The sequence below is a fragment of the Podarcis erhardii genome, assembly GCF_964252035.2.
Source record: "Podarcis erhardii genome assembly, chromosome: 10".
In the NCBI taxonomy this organism is placed as follows: Eukaryota; Metazoa; Chordata; class Lepidosauria; order Squamata; family Lacertidae; genus Podarcis; species Podarcis erhardii.
The window spans coordinates 18,476,144-18,495,280 of NC_138500.1; the positions used below are offsets into that span (position 1 = coordinate 18,476,144).

At 43.2% G+C, this 19,137-nt stretch overlaps 1 protein-coding gene across 1 annotated transcript in view; it reads right to left on the reverse strand.

Annotated features, from left to right (window-relative positions):
* CACNA1C (calcium voltage-gated channel subunit alpha1 C) overlaps window positions 1–19,137 on the reverse strand; it is a gene marked incomplete at its 5' end in the record, with an annotated part of 484,372 nt that overhangs the window by 377,334 nt on the left and 87,901 nt on the right. The gene's annotated exons all lie outside the window — the stretch shown is intronic.

Consider the following 19,137-nt stretch of genomic DNA (forward strand, 5'->3'; position numbering starts at 1 on the left):
TAGTTCTATTCTAAAGTTCATCATTATGGAAGTTCGTCATGATGTCCGATCAGCCAAATGTGTGAACAAATCTCCAAATGATATAAGAACATTAAGTCCGAGCTGGCCTTTGGATGCTGAGATTAAGGTAGTAGAGGAATTAAGTATGTGTGTTAATATGAATCTATAGAATATTAAAAGGCAAATGAGAATATTTAAATCTATGCAAAACCCCTTAACTACATAATCAGAAGAGTCAGATGATGGTGCTTTTGCTTAATTATACTACTTCAGGCCATGGGGTGGGAATCATGCTTAAATGCTCGCGCGCCCCCCCCCCCCAAAAGGCACCTCCCTTCACCATTTAAATGGTACAGTTGCAGAACTATACAACATGCTTTTTTCTGAAAATGTAGCTCAGACCTTAAGTTCTTCAACATTTCAACCATTTCAAACCATAAGGAGAGCTGGTTTTAGACAGCAATAACTGAGGTCAATTCATCAGCATTATACTCACCACAATATTTATATAGCACATAAGCCTCATATCTTTATTTCAAATAGGTTGTTTTTCACTCCCAAGGACAGTGATATACTAAAGATCAAATACCAACATCTTATAATGTGAGAGATCCCCCAAGTTATCAATAAACAGGATCCCATTTGCAGGCAAAAGGTAGAAGTTTGAGTCCTGTACATAATGCTTGCATGGACATCATTAGGTTCTCTTCTGTTCCTTCCAGATATAATACTGTTCACCTTTACTAACATGATCACAACCATTCACATGAGCCTATTGTTCCTGTTCTCTTTTCTCTTGAAACACACAGCTGCCTAGGTACTACTGTTATTTTCCTTTTAATAAGATAATAGCTTCACCTTATCAAAAAATTGTTAGACAGCTGGCATACTAATATTCTAACCTTGTCCACATTTAGTTGGAAATATCTGGCACTGATTTAAGTGGAGCTAACTCCAAGGTAAGATGACAAACTTTTCTACTGTAACTATGCCTTTAAGAGAGGGTCAATATGCAGAATAGAGTTAGCTTAATTTTTTAAGACAGCATGGAGATAAACCTCATCACCGGCAAGCTTCAGTAGATGAAGCTGATATTGAAGTCATAGTTGCAGAGGCCAGTTGAAAATGTGGCAGCCCAACTCCCAAGTACTAAGGCACTGGACTGCAGCTTTACTCGTATTTTTAGAAAATATACAAATCAAAATACATGGGCAAAACATATATGTAACTGTAATATCACGATATTCCTCTCCCTTCTCACCCCCACTCACTGCATTTTACCTAACTGAAAGTTTCAGATCTCCTGTATACTGGCATGTCATTTTGTTATTCCATAGAATGGCATAAACAGCCAACATCTCCCTCTGTACAAATGAAATAATTACAAAGGGCACTGGTGCCTCATGCTTAGGGTGACTTTATCACTTTCACTTCTTAATTCATTTAATTCTTCAGAGAAGATTATTGCAGACAGTGAAATCTTGGACATTGCTGAGAGAAAGGAGGGGGGGGGGATGTACTGTAGAGCAATTCATTTTGGTCCTCTTCAGCTATTGACGTGCTCCATAATATCTTCAGTGTGTTTCTTCAGCTCTTTCTGGTGTTTAACAACCTTATCATGAGGGCTTTTGTGTAACTGAGTGATGTGGAAAGCCCCTCTCTACTGAAAATAAAGGCAGGGGGAAGAAACCTGAATACTAGGCAATTGATAAATATGGTAATACTAGTTGGCTCCTATTAAGGTCCCCACCCCACACCTGCTGCCTTTATTTTCAGTAAGATGTTCAATGTAAAGGAACAGGAAAAATTTCAAAAACAATAGCAAGGTATGGTTTTGGATACTGCCAAAGGTGTTCTTTTCAAAGATAGTGCTTTTGTCTTAGCTTAATTTGTGAAAGAAGAGGGTTCTAGCTGCAACACTGTGCACAGCTGGAATAATTAATTGTATTGTGCATGGGGCAATACAAAACTCACATACAGGCTTTAGAGTTGCTTTTACAGATTCTTGTGCTCCTTGATTTCAATTGCAATAGTCAAAGAAGATCAAATGCCACATGCACACTCAAAACTCACAGGCATTCTTTACTTGTCTTATTATTTCATACAGTGTTGCATAAACAATGAACAGGTGAGGCCATATTAAACAGAAGATTGAGCAACTTGAAACCTTGCATCCTGCTAGTATAGATATAAGATATTTGGTGTATTTCTTGGACTGGCATAGCTATTTTTTGATCTCTAAAGATAGGCTTTGAGCAAATTAATAGTGTGCTGGGCACAAACCTATGAGTCAAACTCAGTTCTCAGACAGCAATCCACAATCCATCTGAGCTGGAGTGCTGGGAATGAAGGTAGCATTATTTTATTTTACTTATTTGTTAAGCAATTTCTATATCACCCTTAACAAACATCCACAGGGTGGCTTACAAATTAAAAACATTGTAAATGCATAATATAAAACATTTAGAAACAAAAACAACAAATTAAAATTGCAACAACAGTATCAGCAGACCAGCAGCAGTTCCAACAATTACATAATTCCACAATACCTGTATCTGTATCATACTTGCTCTCCATCAAAGGCCGGGGGAAGGCAAGAATTGCAACCTATCTCCGAGATGAAAGCAGTGATGGAGGAAGACACACCTCCATGGAAAGGTCATGCCAGACTTGTGGAGCTGCCAGTGAGAGGGCTCTACTGCAGGCCCCTGCACTCAATATATCCTTGATTGGGGGGAGGGGCACCAAAAGCCTTTCCTGGTGATGTTAAAGAACAGGCAATATAGCCTGGCTGACAGACCACACACTGCACTCATCACATCAAAGTTATCATGACTACGTCAAGCTCTGAATTGTGAGACTTCTGAACCGGGAGACAGCCAAACATTAGAGGGTGGATGGGATCACAAAAAGGAATCGCACAGGGAAGCAGGTGGTGTTGGCCACCTTTCTCTGCCCTATTAACCTCTGCTTATCTTATTTCTCTTTTGGCAGCTAATTGCCCCAAAGGGTTGAAAGGGGGAGGGAAGGGGCCAATTAGCTCCTAAAGGATACAAACACAGACAAATGATTGATGCAGCCCCTGGTTTCTGCTTCCCTGTGCCAGATGATCCTAGATTACATTTCACTGCTTTTGACATGATGGTGTTGTCAGGATCTTCAAGGTAGTCTACACAAACGGAAGTTCATATGCTAAAAGTGTTTCTGGACTGTACTACTTGAGTTTGCAAGATGGGGATCACATATAGGAATTATTATCTCATATCAAAATAGAGAAAGATAGCTGCACACACAGAGAGAGAAATGCACGTGTTGGAGAAGGAACTTTTCCTTGGCACAAGAATTGTCTACACACAAAGGTTGTTTCTTTGCCTGTGGTGCAGCATTCATAGAATCATAGAATCATAGAATCATAGAGTTGGAAGAGACCACAAGGGCCATCGAGTCCAACCCCTTGCCAAGCAGGAAACACCATCAGAGCACTCCTGACATATGGTTGTCAAGCCTCTGCTTAAAGACCTCCAAAGAAGGAGACTCCACCACACTCCTTGGCAGCAAATTCCACTGTCGAACAGCTCTTACTGTCAGGAAGTTCTTCCTAATGTTTAGGTGGAATCTTTTTTCTTGTAGTTTGGAACCATTGCTCCGTGTCTGCTTCTCTGGAGCAGCAGAAAACAACCTTTCTCCCTCCTCTATGTGACATCCTTTTATATATTTGAACATGGCTATCCTATCACCCCTTAACCTCCTCTTCTCCAGGCTAAACATGCCCAGCTCCCTTAGCCGTTCTTCATAAGGCATCGTTTCCAGGCCTTTGACCATTTTGGTTGCCCTCCTCTGGACACGTTCCAGTTTGTCAGTGTCCTTCTTGAACTGTGGTGCCCAGAACTCCAGGTGAGGTCTGACCAGAGCAGAATACAGTGGCACTATTACTTCCCTTGATCTAGATGCAATACTCCTATTGATGCAGCCCAGAATTGCATTGGCTTTTTTAGCTGCCGCGTCACACTGTTGGCTCATGTCAAGTTTGTGGTCAACCAAGACTCCTAGATCCTTTTCACATGAACTGCTCTCAAGCCAGGTGTCACCCATCTTGTATTTGTGCCTCTCATTTTTTTTTGCCCAAGTGCAATACTTTACATTTCTCCCTATTAAAATTCATCTTGTTTGTTTTGGCCCAGTTCTCTAATTTGTCAAGGTCGTTTTGAAGTGTGATCCTGTCCTCTGGGGTGTTAGCCACCCCTCCCAGTTTGGTGTCATCTGCAAATTTGATCAGGATGCCCTTGAGTCCATCATCCAAGTCGTTGATAAAGATGTTGAATAAGACCGGACCCAAGACAGAACCCTGTGGCACCCCACTAGTCACTCTTCTCCAGGATGAAGAGGAACCATTGATGAGCACCCTTTGGGTTCGGTCAGTCAGCCAGTTACAAATCCACTGAGTGGTAGCATAGTCAAGACCGCATTTTACCAGCTTCTTTACAAGAATATCATGGGGCACCTTGTCAAATGCCTCGCTGAAATCAAGGTAGGCTACATCCACTGCGTTCCCTTCATCTACCAGGCTTGTAATTCTGTCAAAAAACGAGATCAGGTTAGTCTGACATGACTTATTTTTCAGAAACCCATGCTGACTATTGGTGATCACAGCATTCCTTTCTAGGTGCTCACAGACTGTTTGCTTAATGATCTGCTCCAGAATCTTCCCTGGTATTGATGTCAGACTGACTGGGCGGTAATTATTTGGGTCCTCTCTTTTCCCCTTTTTGAAAATAGGGACAACATTTGCCCTCCTCCAGTCTGCCGGGACGTCGCCTGTTCTCCAAGAATTCTCAAAGATGACTGCCAGTGGTTCTGAGATCACATCTGCCAGTTCTTTTAATACTCTTGGATGCAGTTCATCTGGCCCTGGAGACTTGAATACATCTAAACTAGCCAAGTATTCTTGTACTATCTCCTTAGTTATTCTGGGCTGTGTTTCCTCTGCTGAATCATTTGCTCCAAATTCTTCAGGTCGGGCATTGTTTTCTTTATTGGAGAAGACTGAGGCAAAGAAGGCATTGAGGAGTTCAGCCCTTTCTGTGTCCCCTGTTTGCATTACACCATCTTCTCCTCTGAGTGACCCCACTGTTTCTTTGTTCTTCCTTTTGCTACGAACATACCCATAAAAGCCTTTTTTGTTGCTTTTAACCTCTCTAGCAAGCCTGAGTTCATTCTGTGCTTTAGCTTTTCTGACTTTGTGTCTACACGTGCTGGCTATTTGTTTGAATTCCTCTTTGGTGGTTTCCCCCCTTTTCCATTTTTTGTACACATCCTTTTTTAATCTTAACTCAGTTAAAAGTTCTTTAGATAGCCACCCTGGCTTCTTTAGGCACCTTCCATGTTTCCGTCTCATTGGTATTGCCTGAAGTTGTGCTTTTACTATCTCCCTCTTAACAAACTCCCAGCCATCATGAACTCCCTTTCCTTTTAATATTACTGTCCATGGGATCTCACCCAGCACTTCCCTAAGTTTTATAAAGTCGGCTTTCCTAAAGTCAAGAAATTGAGTCCTAGTATGCTTGGCTGCTCCTTTCCGCTGTATAGTAAACTTCAGAAGAGCATGATCACTCGCGCCTAATGATCCTTCCACTTCTACCCCACTAACCAGGTCATCAACATTGGTTAGGACCAGATCTAAAATGGCTGTTCCTCTTGTTGCTTCTCCCACTTTCTGGACAATGAAGTTGTCTGCAAGGCCAGTGAGGAATCTGTTTGACCTTATGCTCTTGGCTGAGTTTGACATCCAGCAAATATCCGGGTAATTGAAGTCCCCCATTACTACTATCTCCCTTCCTTTTGCATGCTTGGCCATCCGTTCCAGGAAGGCATCATCTATGTCCTCCGTTTGGCTTGGGGATCTATAGTAAACTCCCACAATGAGGTCCCTGTTATTCTTCTCTCCCTTAATTTTGACCCAAATGCTCTCACTTTGGCTTTGAGGTTCTAAATCTTGGATCTCTTCACAGGTATACACATCCCTGACATATAACGCCACTCCTCCTCCTTTCTTGTCTGGTCTGTTTCTCTGAAATAGATTGTAACCCTCCATTATTACATTCCAGTCGTGGGACTTATCCCACCAGGTTTCAGTGATGCCTATTATGTCATATTTAGTTTGCTGTACCAAGAGCTCAAGCTCATCTTGTTTATTACCCATGCTTTGCGCATTAGTGTACAGACATTGAAGTCCATTAATCATTCCCCCGTGTCTCTTATTTAAGGATTTTTTCCTCGCACCACTAGGTCTGCGTGCTGTTTGCTCCATTTGGTCTATGACATTTGGATGATCATCTTCATCAATTGATAGACTCCTACCTTCAGGAGCACTGTCTTCCTCCCCCACATTAGTCAGTTTAAAGCCCTCCTGATGAGGTTTCTGAGATTTTTGGCAAAAACATTCCTCCCAACCGTTGTGAGGTGCAGCCCATCTCTTGCCAAAGTCCATCTTCAAGAAACTGCAGTCCGTGATCTAAGAATCCAAACCGTTCCTGTTTACACCATTTGCGAAGCCAGCTGTTCACTTCCACTATTTTTCTCTCTCTCCCTGGGCCACGTCGTTCAACTGGGAGGACAGATGAGATGACAATTTGTGCATTTAATTGCTTCAATTTCCTGCCCAGAGCCTCATAGTCTCTTTTGATCTTCTGGAGGCTATTGCTTGCAGTGTCATTGGTTCCCACATGAACCAAGAGGAAGGGGTATTTGTCAGTGGGTTTTATGATTCCTTGCAGTCGTTCAGTTACATCTTGGATCTTAGCCCCGGGGAGACAGCACACTTCCCGAGACATCTTGTCAGGCCCACAGATCACTGCTTCTGTTCCCCTCAGTAGGGAATCCCCTATCACCACTACACGCCTCCTCTTAGGTTTGGTCGGGGTTCTTCCGTGATCTGTCCGTTCCAAGGCCGCCTGCACATTCCCTGAGGACTGACTTTGCTGCTCGTCTTCATATACCTGATCGACTGTAACGAGGGAGAGATCCTCAAATGGAGTCTGCTCTTCGTCTTCCATTCTAGGGGAGAGGACCTCAAAGCGATTGTGTATTTCTAAACAATCAGAGCGAACCCTGGGCCTCCTACTTCTTTGAGTCACGTTTCTCCATATATCTGGCTCCTGTGTTGGTGAACTAGCCTCCTTCTCAGGGGAGTCCCCTGTCTCCTCCTTGGTGGAGACGGTGTGCTCTGTTGCTTCCAAGAAGAGCTCCAGCTCTCTAATTCTTTGGAGCGTAGCCACACGTTCCTCCAGTTGCTGGACTTTGTCTTTTAAGAGGGCAATCAACATGCAATTGCTGCAGGTAAAGCTGCCTGCAACCTTTGGCAAGATGGCAAACATTGTGCAGGAACCGCAGGCGACTGCAGCTGTTCCCTCACTCTCCATCTTGAGAACGTGTCGTTGGGGCTGGCTACAGTGGTCCTCCATCATAAGAAGTGTGCAGACAGGACAAGTAACTCCCCCCCAAAAAACCCTAGGTCTCCCCCAACAAACGTTTGAGACTAGCTCCCCTAAATCTAAAGATAGATCAAATTGCGCGCGCCGCTGCCCTACAAGCTCTGATAAGCTCCTCCCACAGCTAATCACCTACCTCAACAGAAACCCTGCCCCCTCTGACCTTTGCACAGGGAGAGCAGCTAATCAGCCACAAGAAACACACACAGGAGAAAACCCTTTTTGCTCCTTCTTCAGCCGCTGCCCTACAAGCTCAAACCTGCAGTCTGCACTCTAACCCCATATTCTAAAGCAGAACAGAACTGCTAATTGTGTCACCCAGCCCTTAACCCCACTTGAGTCAAAGATCCATCTGGTGTAACTGATTTGAGATTTGGGCTGCAATCCTACACACACATAATAATATTTTGCTTCCAAGTAAATGCGGCTTCTTTAGCATCTGGCCTGTAAATCCATCCCACTTTCAATTGGAATAAATGCACTTAATAAATGCTTCCCCATGCTTTAATCTATGCTTTTTATTTTGTTATGTATTTATCTAACGGGAGGAGGGTGGGTGCAGCAGAATGTAAAAGCCTTTTCTAATAGAGAGATTTGATTAGGCAGTCTAAGGTGAAAACCTGTGCCATTCCCCAGCAGCTGGAATTGCAGCAGACCATTTTCACCAACTGCTGAATGGAAGAGAGAGTATTGTCAACAGGGGAACTCTGACTGTGATGTCACCATATTTTTTGCCATCTGGCAGAAAACAGCATATGGGACCTTTTCCTGAAGTAAAATCATGCAGTATGGCTGCTGGGTATGCGAGCTTATTAATAGAAAGCCGTGGTAGTCAAACCAATAATACTAGGGCAGCTAGTTTAACAAGTATTTGGCACCACCAACATTCTAGATTATGTAAAGTAACATGACAATTAAATAGTCGATTTTATTGCATTAGCCATGTGGCCATAGCATAATATACATAGAAATAACAACATAAAATGGGGGTGGGGAGATAAAAGTGGATGTCGTCCTGGGCGAATACTTTGAAAAAATGGGGATAACAAAAGTAACAAGGGATTTAAAACATCGAGTGACAGAGAATACAAAAACAAGTTCGATTGTGCGGCGTATCGACTACTTCTGTGGTATTAAAGAAGAAGTTGGTGCCGCTTTCCTCTTCATCACACTAAGCAGGAAGTTAGCTGTCATCTCGGTAATCCAACAGTCAGAATCCTGCAGAAGAAGGGACACTATCCAAGGCTGGATTGGGAGATGAAGCTTGTTCACGAGAGGAGTTAGAAACCGAGATCTTTCATCTGTCCAGTTGGGACAGAAGAGCATTACATGTTCCATAGTCTCCAGAGCCGTGTCATTCTATTTGCAGGTGCATATTCTATTTGCGATGGAAACTCTGGAGTAACGACCCGAGAGAACTGCTGTAGGAAAACAGTTGAGACGGGCACAGGTAAAGGCCCTTCGCTTAGCCTCCGAGGGAATTGTGAAGCAGTATAGAGGGATCCCTTCAGGGGGTGGAATAGCTAGGGCTAAGCCTGAACACGGCCCTCTTGCATGGGAAGCTGTGTTAGAGAAGTCAAGTTGCTGTAGCTTCTTTTTGATTGGAGGTAGGGCCGCCGGGCTAATACACTCTAAGTTAAAAACAGTTTTGCAGTTCAAGTTGAGAAGAGAGCGAAATTTGAGATTAATTGTAGTTTTCCAAGGAGAATTATGGATATCTCTTAGGATCAGATTGGAGAAACCACCTCTAATTCGAGGATCCGATGCTAGTAGGTGGGAGCTATAGGAAATGGCTCGACTCCATGCTCGTTTTACAATTGAGGGCTGGGCAAACTCAAGTCGTAGGGCTGCACCTGAGACACATCTCGGGACGCCGGAAAGAGATCTCAGAAACATGTGAAGTGGGCAATCCAAGTTACCTGATATTGCTGTAGTCCATACTTCGCAGCCATATAGTAATTTAGGGACAACTTTGGCATTAAATATTTGAATTGCTGCCGGAAGGTGTTTGCCGCCCTTCTGGTGATAAAATCGGACAATGGCATTAGAGGTCGTGGTTGCAGCAAGAGAGGCAGATTGTAGATGGGTGGTCCAGGAGAGATTATAAGTAAATATTAAGCCTAGATATTTAAAGGCTTTTACCTTTTCTAAGTAGCCACCTGTGATCTTAAGTGGCTCCAGCTTGAGTTTGCGGGAACGAGTGAAGTGGAGGACTTTCGATTTTTTATAATTAATATTAAGAGCTTCCGCCTTACAATAGGCGATAAATGCATTAACTGCATTTGCTAGGTCCACAGCTGTTCTGGATAAGATGACGACATCATCTGCATAGAAAAGGGAAGCAACGGGGTGGCCTGCTAAGTGAGGAGGATACTTAGTTGCTAGCTTCAAAGGGGAAAGAGCATCATGAAGATAAAGATTAAACAGTAAAGGGGCCAAGAGACAACCTTGTCGGACGCCCCTGGCCGTTGGGAATGGAGTGGTAAGGGAGCCGTTGGGACCAATTCGGACGCGAGCTGTGGTGTTTGAATAAAGGGAAATAATTAGGGAGAGGAGGTGCGGATCAATTCCCAGATGGGCAAGTTTGGACCATAATCTCTGCCTAGGAATGGAATCAAAGGCGGCCTCCAGGTCCATGAAAGCGGCAAACAGGTGGCCTTGCCTTGGTGCAGTGTATTTACTGGCAAGGTGATAGAGAGTTAGACAGTGGTCCATGGTTGATGCTGACTTCCGGAAGCCAATCTGTTCTGGCGGTAGAATGTTTCTCTCATGGACCCATGAAAGAAGTTCTTCCAGTAAAACAGCGGCAAATATTTTCCCCGGAATAGATAGTAAACTGATGGGGCGATAGTTCCTAGGGATGTTTGGCTGGCCGCCTTTGAAAATCGGAACTATTGTAGCTTCTCTCCAGGAGTCAGGGATGTCTAGGGCGGAGGAGATAGCGGTGAATACAGGAGTCAACTGTTCACTCCACCAAAGAGGATCAGTCAGGAAAAGGTCCAACAGGACCATGTCTGGGCCGGGGGCCTTATTCCTTCGCATGGACATTATGATGTTGAAGATGCGGGTTGAGGTAAACATGACAATTAGAGAGGATTTGCAAGTAAAATATGGAGCTGAGAATGAAGGAAATTAAATCATAGAATAATAGAATTGTAGAGTTGGATCACCTAGTCCAACCACCTGCAATGCAGGGATCTTTTGCCCAACATGAGGTTTGAACCCATGACCTGAGATTAAGAATCTCATGCTGTACCAACTGAGCTATCTCCTAGGTACTATAGCAAAGAGAACAGTTCAGGGCAGATAAATATTGTAATCCCTGCAAAGAAAAAAAAGTGAGTAAAGAATGGGTCGTGGATGGGTCTTGTCTCTAGTGCAGGGGTAAGCATAAGGTTGATCACAATCTGCTGCTAGATTGGTTTGGTGGGGAAAGCATCAAGATGCAGCATTTCATAAGAAATGATAGGGTAAATACAAGATAGATATAGGTGGTGGCTAAAGTTGTGTGTGCACCATTTCCCAAATCAGTGGATGCAGAATAAACAGGAATGCATACACAGTCTAAGAAGCCATGCAGTGCACAGTATGATGTTTCACGAACTGCAACTGCTGAGGTATATTCTGAACTGTTGATAACATAATACAGACAGTTATGGTTTTTAAGCATGCCTTTAGGCAAAAGAATAAGCATCCTCTTTTGACTTTTATAACTGCGGGGGATAGGCTACTGCAGAGTAAACAAATACAGCATATAGCAGAACAGAGTCTTCAGCAATGCATAAAAGTGGTGATGGTGGTGGAGGAGGAGGAGGTTTGGACAATGATCCTGGCTAGGCATGTGCGGATGTTGCAAGCATTTCCTTATTCTCATCTGTAAATTGTGCAGTGTTGAAGACTATGGTATGTGGTATCTGCTGAACATGTTTCGATGTGCTGACTTCTTCACAGATATGAAAAGAGGATGTATCTTTTTACTTACAAAACAATTCTTATTCCAATACCATGTGGCAGTTCTCTTAGAACATTCATGGGGAACCTCTGGCCCATGGGCCTAATTAGGCTTGACATGGGTCTGAATTTGGCCTCGAAACATGGCCACCTGCCCCTCACATGACATCATATATGAGGGGCAGGTTGTCAGTGCACAAACAGGAGCCACAAAGTGCATTTCCAATTGAGCACTGGCAAGGGAGGCTTGCTGTCACTGCCAATGAGCTGATTGGTGGTAAGAGCAAGCTAGCTGGGATTGGCTACACTACTAAGTTTCCCATGGGGAATTCCACAGAGCAGCCAATCACAACAAATAGCAGAACCTGAAGTCATTGTCTATCAGCTGATAGGCACTGCTTTCAATGTTACTGGGATCAGCTGCACTACTGACTTCCCCATAGGGCACTTCATTGAGCAGCTGCCCTCTGCAGAAAGCAGATCGGCACCAATCAGCTGATTGGTGATTGCTTCTGACTGTGCTTGGATGGTCTTGGTTTTTACCTTGTAGCATGGCTTGCTACACTACAAATAATAAAAAAAAAGAGTTACTGACATCATTGTGGCATCAGGTGACTAAGAAGTGGGCAAGCCACCAAAACATATACACCTTCTGTTCCTTCTTTTCTTGTTCCTTTGTATATTTTTGCACTGCAAGCCGGTTTAGATACACCTGAGTAGGTGCAGGTTTCCAGACTGAGGCTAGATAAGCAGCCAACTGTAAATAGTTTTTGTAGTCCTATCATGAGCATAGAGCACACATCTTGCCATCAACTATTGTTCACTTGATGAATAAACGCAAATCAGAAAGCCAAGTGATTTCCCCCACCATATTCTACATTATCTGAGAGACAGGAAATGATTGGGTGATTTTACGTACTTTGCTGTGCTCATTCTCTACAACATTGCAACAACACTCCAGAATAGCCTTCATGAACCATGGCTGAGGCTGATGGGAGTTGTAGTCCAAAACATCTAGAGGGCAAAAGGTTCATGAAGGCTGCTATAGACTAAGCACACTGCAGTATGACAAATCTGTGCAAGAGATCAAGGTCCAAAAATTCAGCTTTCAAAAGGAAAAAAGGATAAAAACCCGAGTACAATACTGATATTGTACAACAAAACTGTATCTAAACCTCGCGTACAAAAAAAGTGATTGTTAATATGTTCACACTTCCTTCATCAGCCACTCCTTGCCTGCCCTAGCCTCAGAGTTCTGCCTGTAGGTCTCCACTGAGAAACTCAAAATGTGCTTATGGCCTGTGATGGCCGCAAAGATACATAATGGCTTTGTATCTATATCACAAAGAGCCAGATAAAACAGAGACACCGAGCGCTTCACTCATTAACATTTGTGTTGCCATGACAGTAAGCTGTTGCCAGGTAGCAGGGAACTAGGAGAAGAGTGAGAATTAACAAAGCCTAAAAATAAAACTAGCAGCTTAAAAAAAAACAAAAAACCCCCACCACCCATATAGATGTCCCTGTATAACAAGAAAAATAATTATTGCCTCCCTCTCCTTTCCCTCCCCACTCTAAAGGAAAGTTTCTGTACTATTGCTCCAGCCATCTATGAAGGAGAGTCATGGCCCTTCCAAAAATAAATGCCAGTGGGGGAATTGGGAGGAATTTGCAGGAGGGAAAGCAGGGACATTTCACTAGTCTCTCATCTGGTCCTTCATGCCTGTGGATGGCCTCTACAGTGCTCCCTGTAGGAGAGGCCTTACAGGTTCATAAAAATTGGCATGTGAAGGTACCCTAAGGATTCTAGTGCAATGTCCTTAGAGGACTCTGTTACTGGGCTTCTATAAGTCTTCTTGCCTAGCCCTCACAGTAAGTCAGGGTAGAAGAGCAGGGCGAGCTTGTTCCATTGACCCCCATTGTGGTAGCTTTCCCTGGACTCGGGGATCGATACAAATCAAGCCACACACATAGTCTGAATTTAAACTATGAGTCCAGGACAGAGGAATGGATAGTAGTCACTTACACAACACCCAAAAAGTGGTCAAAAGAGGACATATATTTGCATAAACTGGACCCAATACATTTCCCCATAGTTGGGAAGACCTATATGCTTGCTAAGTCTGCTGTCCTGTGCTAACTGCTGGTGATGAGCAAGTTCAAGGCACAGTATAATCCTTCTAATAGATGACAGTCATTGGTAAAGTAGGACATGTGCCCTCTCTAAGAAGCGAGGAGCAAGCTCAATCCCTCTTCAGCTCCAAATCCACCACAGAGGAAGTAGTAGTAGTAATAGTTATAGACAAATTGCTTCCTTTCAACCACCCTTTCTGGCTTTGGGCCTTTGCACAGCTTTTTTTGTTGCCATGGCCTCAAGCCACAGCATTTGGGGGAATTCGGGAAAGAGATAGTTTGCTGTTCTGACTCCTTGCATCTTGGGAGCAAATGTCAGGGGTCCCTACCATTAGAATCCTTCCCCCACAGTGCTTCCTTATCCACTCTTTCCCATGTCTCATCTACAAGAGCTCCATTTGGGGATTAAAGTAGATAGATTACATCACCAAAGAAAATGGCAAGTTAGAAATATTTCTAAATTTGAGAAATCAGGAGATTAACAAGTCAGGAAAAAACAAACTGGTGCTGGTCAACATTTTTGTAGAAAATCACCATCTAGACACATTTTGAGCAACAACAACACAAGTTCTTCTTCAGGGATATAATAATAACAACCAATCTCAATTCTCTAGACATATGGATTCTAACAATAGAACTCTCTAAATTTCTTCTCAGAGCCAAAAAGAAAGAGTGATGGGTAAAAATATGAAAATATATATATGTAAAGGAATGGTGTTTGAACAGTTTGCTTTCCAATAAAGATGAGAAGGGTGCAAGTACATTAAGTTAAGCTATCTATTTTACACTATGGAAGTGACTTTGTGGTTAAGTTATGGATGCTGCTAGAGAAATCCCAATAGCTATTACAGAACCAGGAAGCAAAGGCTGAGGTTGGGCTACACTACACAATTAGGGCCACATCTTTTAAAGCACTATGATACCACTTTTTGTGTTCTTATTTTGTATTTTTATGTTGTAAACTGCCCTGTGATCTTTGGATGAAGGGCGGTATACAAATTTAATTATAAAATAAAACAACAGTCATGGCTTCCCTCAAAGAACCCTGAAAAATTTAGTTTGTTATGGGTTTCAAAAGTGATTAGGTAACCCACCCACTCCATTCCCCCCACTGAGCTACAATTCCCAGAGGTCCATTGGAAGAGGGATTGATTGTTAAACTGCTCTGGGAATTGTAGCTCAGTGGGGGGAATGGGGATCTCCTAACAATGCTCAGCAACTTAACATCTGCAGTTCCAAGGATTCTCTGGGGGAAGCCATGGCAATTAAAGTGGTATAACAGGGCTTTAAATATATGGTGTGGATGTGACCTACAAGGCACTTAAGTGTTCTTTTGGATATCTAGGAGGAAAAAATGATTATTGGATTTACTTACTTATTTACTCACAACATTTCTTATTCTGCTATTTAGCCTGGAGGACTCCCAGAGCAGCTTACAAAAATCAGTAGTAAGGCAGTCCTTGCTCACAGACTCACAGTCTAAAATATATGGCACTTTGGAGCAGCTGAGTGGAGCTAATTCCCAAAGAAAGAAGAGGGGCCTGCATTCAGTGTAGAATTTAAATTCAGTGCCTAATGCAAACCCCACTGGGATTTGCAACAATGTTTGCATTCTTTAGGGATCTTCTCCAGTCAGAACCTCTGACTCGAAGTTCCCAAAGGGAAACAATCTCAATGCGGGTTGCAGTTGACACCAAATTTGAGCAGTACCAAATGCAAGTCCAGCTGCCACACAGCAGTCAGAAGCCCATGGCCAAGAGTATGCTCCCAATTGTTCCTTTGCGATGGGGTTTGCATATGATGCAAATTGAATTCAGCACCTAATGCAAGCCCTACTGCATTTACCTGATGTCAAACAATGTCAGCTGATAACAGGTGGGCAAGCTCATCCACCTGTCAAAGGTGGCCTACAGAGGGATGGCCACTTTGAGATCTAGTAGATCAGACCAAACTGGTTCTCCATTTCTGTTCTGGTGACATTTGAGAAGACTCAAAAACAGTCAGTCTCAATCAGTTTAAATCTAGTACAAGTTTGAATTTTCTAAAGTATATTCAGATTACCGTTTTGGAATTCTGTGATTTCCTATATTTGCATACTAAATTGGAAGAAAGACTCAATGACAACACGTTGGTCCATTCGGGCTGTTAGTTTACTTCTTTCCCTATCAATCTTAGGTATTTAAGATATCCTGAGTAGTTTGCTTCTCTTGAAGAGGGGGAAATGTTATTTCAGTGAGTACCACATGGTGAGGCCAAAGCTGAACAACATTGTGACTTCCGTATATTTAGGGTTTGCAAGCTTATTGAGGGGATGTTTGTGTCCTAAGAGAAGGCAATATTAATAGGGCCCAATCCCTGTGATCAAGGCTCTGTTTCATGATGCTTCATTATGATAACTACTCTGAGGGCTCTTGTGGCTGAAAAATGGCCTATAAATAAACTGACTGCATATTTGCTTCTGTAAACTTTATATATGATGTAAACAGAAGTCGGGAGTGTATGACAAATGAGCTTTTCTCGAAGAGTATAAACTCTTAACAATGATATGAAATGGCCACTGCCCTAGCTTTTTGTTGTTTCCTTAGTGTTCCTCAGGACAGCTTCCTCCATATAACCATTTGTGGAATGCTTTGGTTCCTACCATCAGTCAATGTAATTACGCCTAAGAACACATATTACTCCTTCTCAGAGCCCTCCCCGGAATGTTCCCCTTTCAACCAGCCTTCCTGGGGAGAAAATAGAAAACAACTAATCTTTTCTGTCACCTTTCAGCATCCTTTCAAAGAGCCTAGCTTTCAAAGAGGGCTGGATGTGACCCTCTGCAGAGGCTGAGCCTTCAAATCCTTTGCTTCCACTCCCTAGACACTTGTGGCTAATGGATTTCCATGAACTGTTACCTCACAGATGTCTGGGAATGAACTGAGAGAAGAAATATATCCATAGGTGCAAGGGGTCTCACATGGTGTTGCTTTCTGTTCTGTGTTTAGATTTCATGTTTCAGCTCTGCTTAAATTCAACCTGACCTTTTCCTCAATTATGTTCTGAAAGAAATATTTCTGAACTGTTCTCTGTCTCTGGCCTGCAGCTGGTATTCAGCCCTTGGCCACTCTGCATGCAGCCCACCAAGCAGTGGGGGGGGGGGGTTCACCCATTTCATATCAGACAGTTGGCCCTTTAAGAGCTTTTAGTTATCCAAATGGGAGACGTGGATTGGAGGCAGAGCCTCAGAAGGTCTTGGTTCACTTCCAATCCTTGTTGGAGCGAGTTACTCAGTAGGACAGCTGTGGGGAACCTTTGGCCCTCCAGATGTTGCTAAACTACAGGTGACTGACCTACAGAGCAACTACACATTGCTGAATGTGTATAGAGGAGTGCAACCAAGGTGATCAAGGGTGTGGAAACCAAGCCTTATGAGGAATGGTTGAGGGAGTTGGGTATGTTTAGCCTGAAAGAAAAGTGACTGAGAGGAGATATGATAGCCATCTTCAAATATCTCAAGGACTGTCACATGGAAGAGGGAACAAGCTTGTTTTCTCCTGCTCTGGAGGGTAGGAATCAAACCAATTGCTTCAAGTTACAAGAAAGGAGATTCCAACTAGACATCAGAAAGAACTTTCTGAAATTAAGAGATGTTCAACAGTGGAACAGTCTTCCTTGAGAGGTTGTGGATTCTCCTTCATTGGAGGATTTTCTGCAGAGGTTGGACGGCCATCTGTCATGGATGCTTTAGCAGGGATCCCTGCATTGCAGGGGGTTGGACTAGAGGACCCTCTGTGTCTCTTCCAACTTTACAGTTCCATGATTCTAGGATTCTAACTCCCATCAGCCCAATCAAGCATGTTCAATGGCCAGGGATGATGGGAGTTGTAATTCTGTGACATCTGGCAGAGCAAAGTTTCCCCACGCTTGCACTAGGAGCTCCTCATGGTGCTGTGACCTTCCTTTCTGCCTTGTTCTGGCCACTCCTCTGAGGTATCAGAATTGTGTGAGAGAAAGAATGGAAAAGAATGTGTGTTTAAGTGTGAGAGGAAATAACAAGGGGGATCACCACGTGTTCTGTTCCCCCTTAAACACATGTGGTCCAACTGCCCACATGTGGTTCTTGTGCCAAAAATGTTGCTCTCATACTGAATATATCCACAGAGTTAAGCCCTCTCTGAGGCATTTCATGGGCAGCTATGGAAGATATAAACTATAGAAAGACTAATGTTATGATAAGATCTTAATGCATGCCCCGATGAAATGGAAACACCATTCTTGTGCCCAAAGATGTCTATATCCTTATAACACCAGTTCAGTGATACTGAAGCTCTGTCCAAGGGATCTTTTCTGCAAAATAGATTGAGGCAGGTTGTATCAAAAAGACACTAGTTAGATGTGGGTGTGGGAGTAAAATTAAATTGAAGATTACTAAAGAAAACAACACTCCACCAGAACTGCTTATGCCTGCTGACTTGAGGAACAACTTTAAAAAGTAGAGCCTTTCCTTTAACTCACCTCCCACTTTGGCATTTATCACTCTCTGGCATTATCCTGATCTGCCACAGAAAGCTTCTTTATTTATTTATTATACCTCACTTTTCAATCTAATAAATCTCAAGATGGCTTACAAACAATAGGCAATAATTCAGCTCCCCAACCCATCATGCTCTGTCTCTCTCACACACAACCCTGCAATTCTAAGTCCACTGGATGAGGGTTATGGTAAGAGTGTGCTATCTTTCTGCTCTACAATCCAACTAGAAGTTCAAGCAGACTGCTCTTTATGCCAGGGAGGGGAGAAACAAAGCCTTTGCAACTGCTCCTTCTCTGGCCAATGGAGGAGGGCAGGCTGCCATAAAGGTGTTGCTTCCCCCCTCCCCCCAGAAGGCAGGGGGTGCAATGTCTCCATGGCCCTTGCTCCCCTGGCTGGTGGCAGAGGCCAGAGTATGCTTCCTTTCTGCTCTTGAACCCCAGGACAGCTAGAACCAACTGTTTTTCTCTGCCAGGAATGGAGAGGGCAAACACCTTGCAGCTGCTCATTATCTGACCAACGGTTGGAGCCAAGCTGGCCTTCTACTTGCCATTATGTTTTCCCTGGAAGGAGTGGGAAGCAACCTCCCAGTGGCCCTTGGTGCCCTTGCTGGTAGCAGAGGACAGAGTGTGTTTCATAAGTATCGGACAAGAGTACTTTAAACAATAATAGTTAAATCAAACAAAACTTAGAATAGCTACCATTTCTGATTTCAGTCTGGAGTCTGATTTTTGTCTTTCTGCAGGCAGAAGGCAGCGGGTGGCATTTTCGAATAACAAGGATCGCCTTAAAAGAAGCCATGGTCTCAAAACACTAAAAATACCTGATGTTCCTTTTCTCCTTGCTGGATCCCCTTGGGAAATAGAAATATCCATCTAGTAGATGGTTTCCAGAGATACAATGTTTGCTGAAGTTTGAAGAGGGTTATTTTAGACTGCACTTTCCAAATTGTATTTCTAAAACATAATTAGGGCCTCTTTAGCTTCAGCCAAATAACTGCATATATGGTGGTGCCAGTTAGCAACTCCCATAAAGATGTGCAAAAAGTAAAAT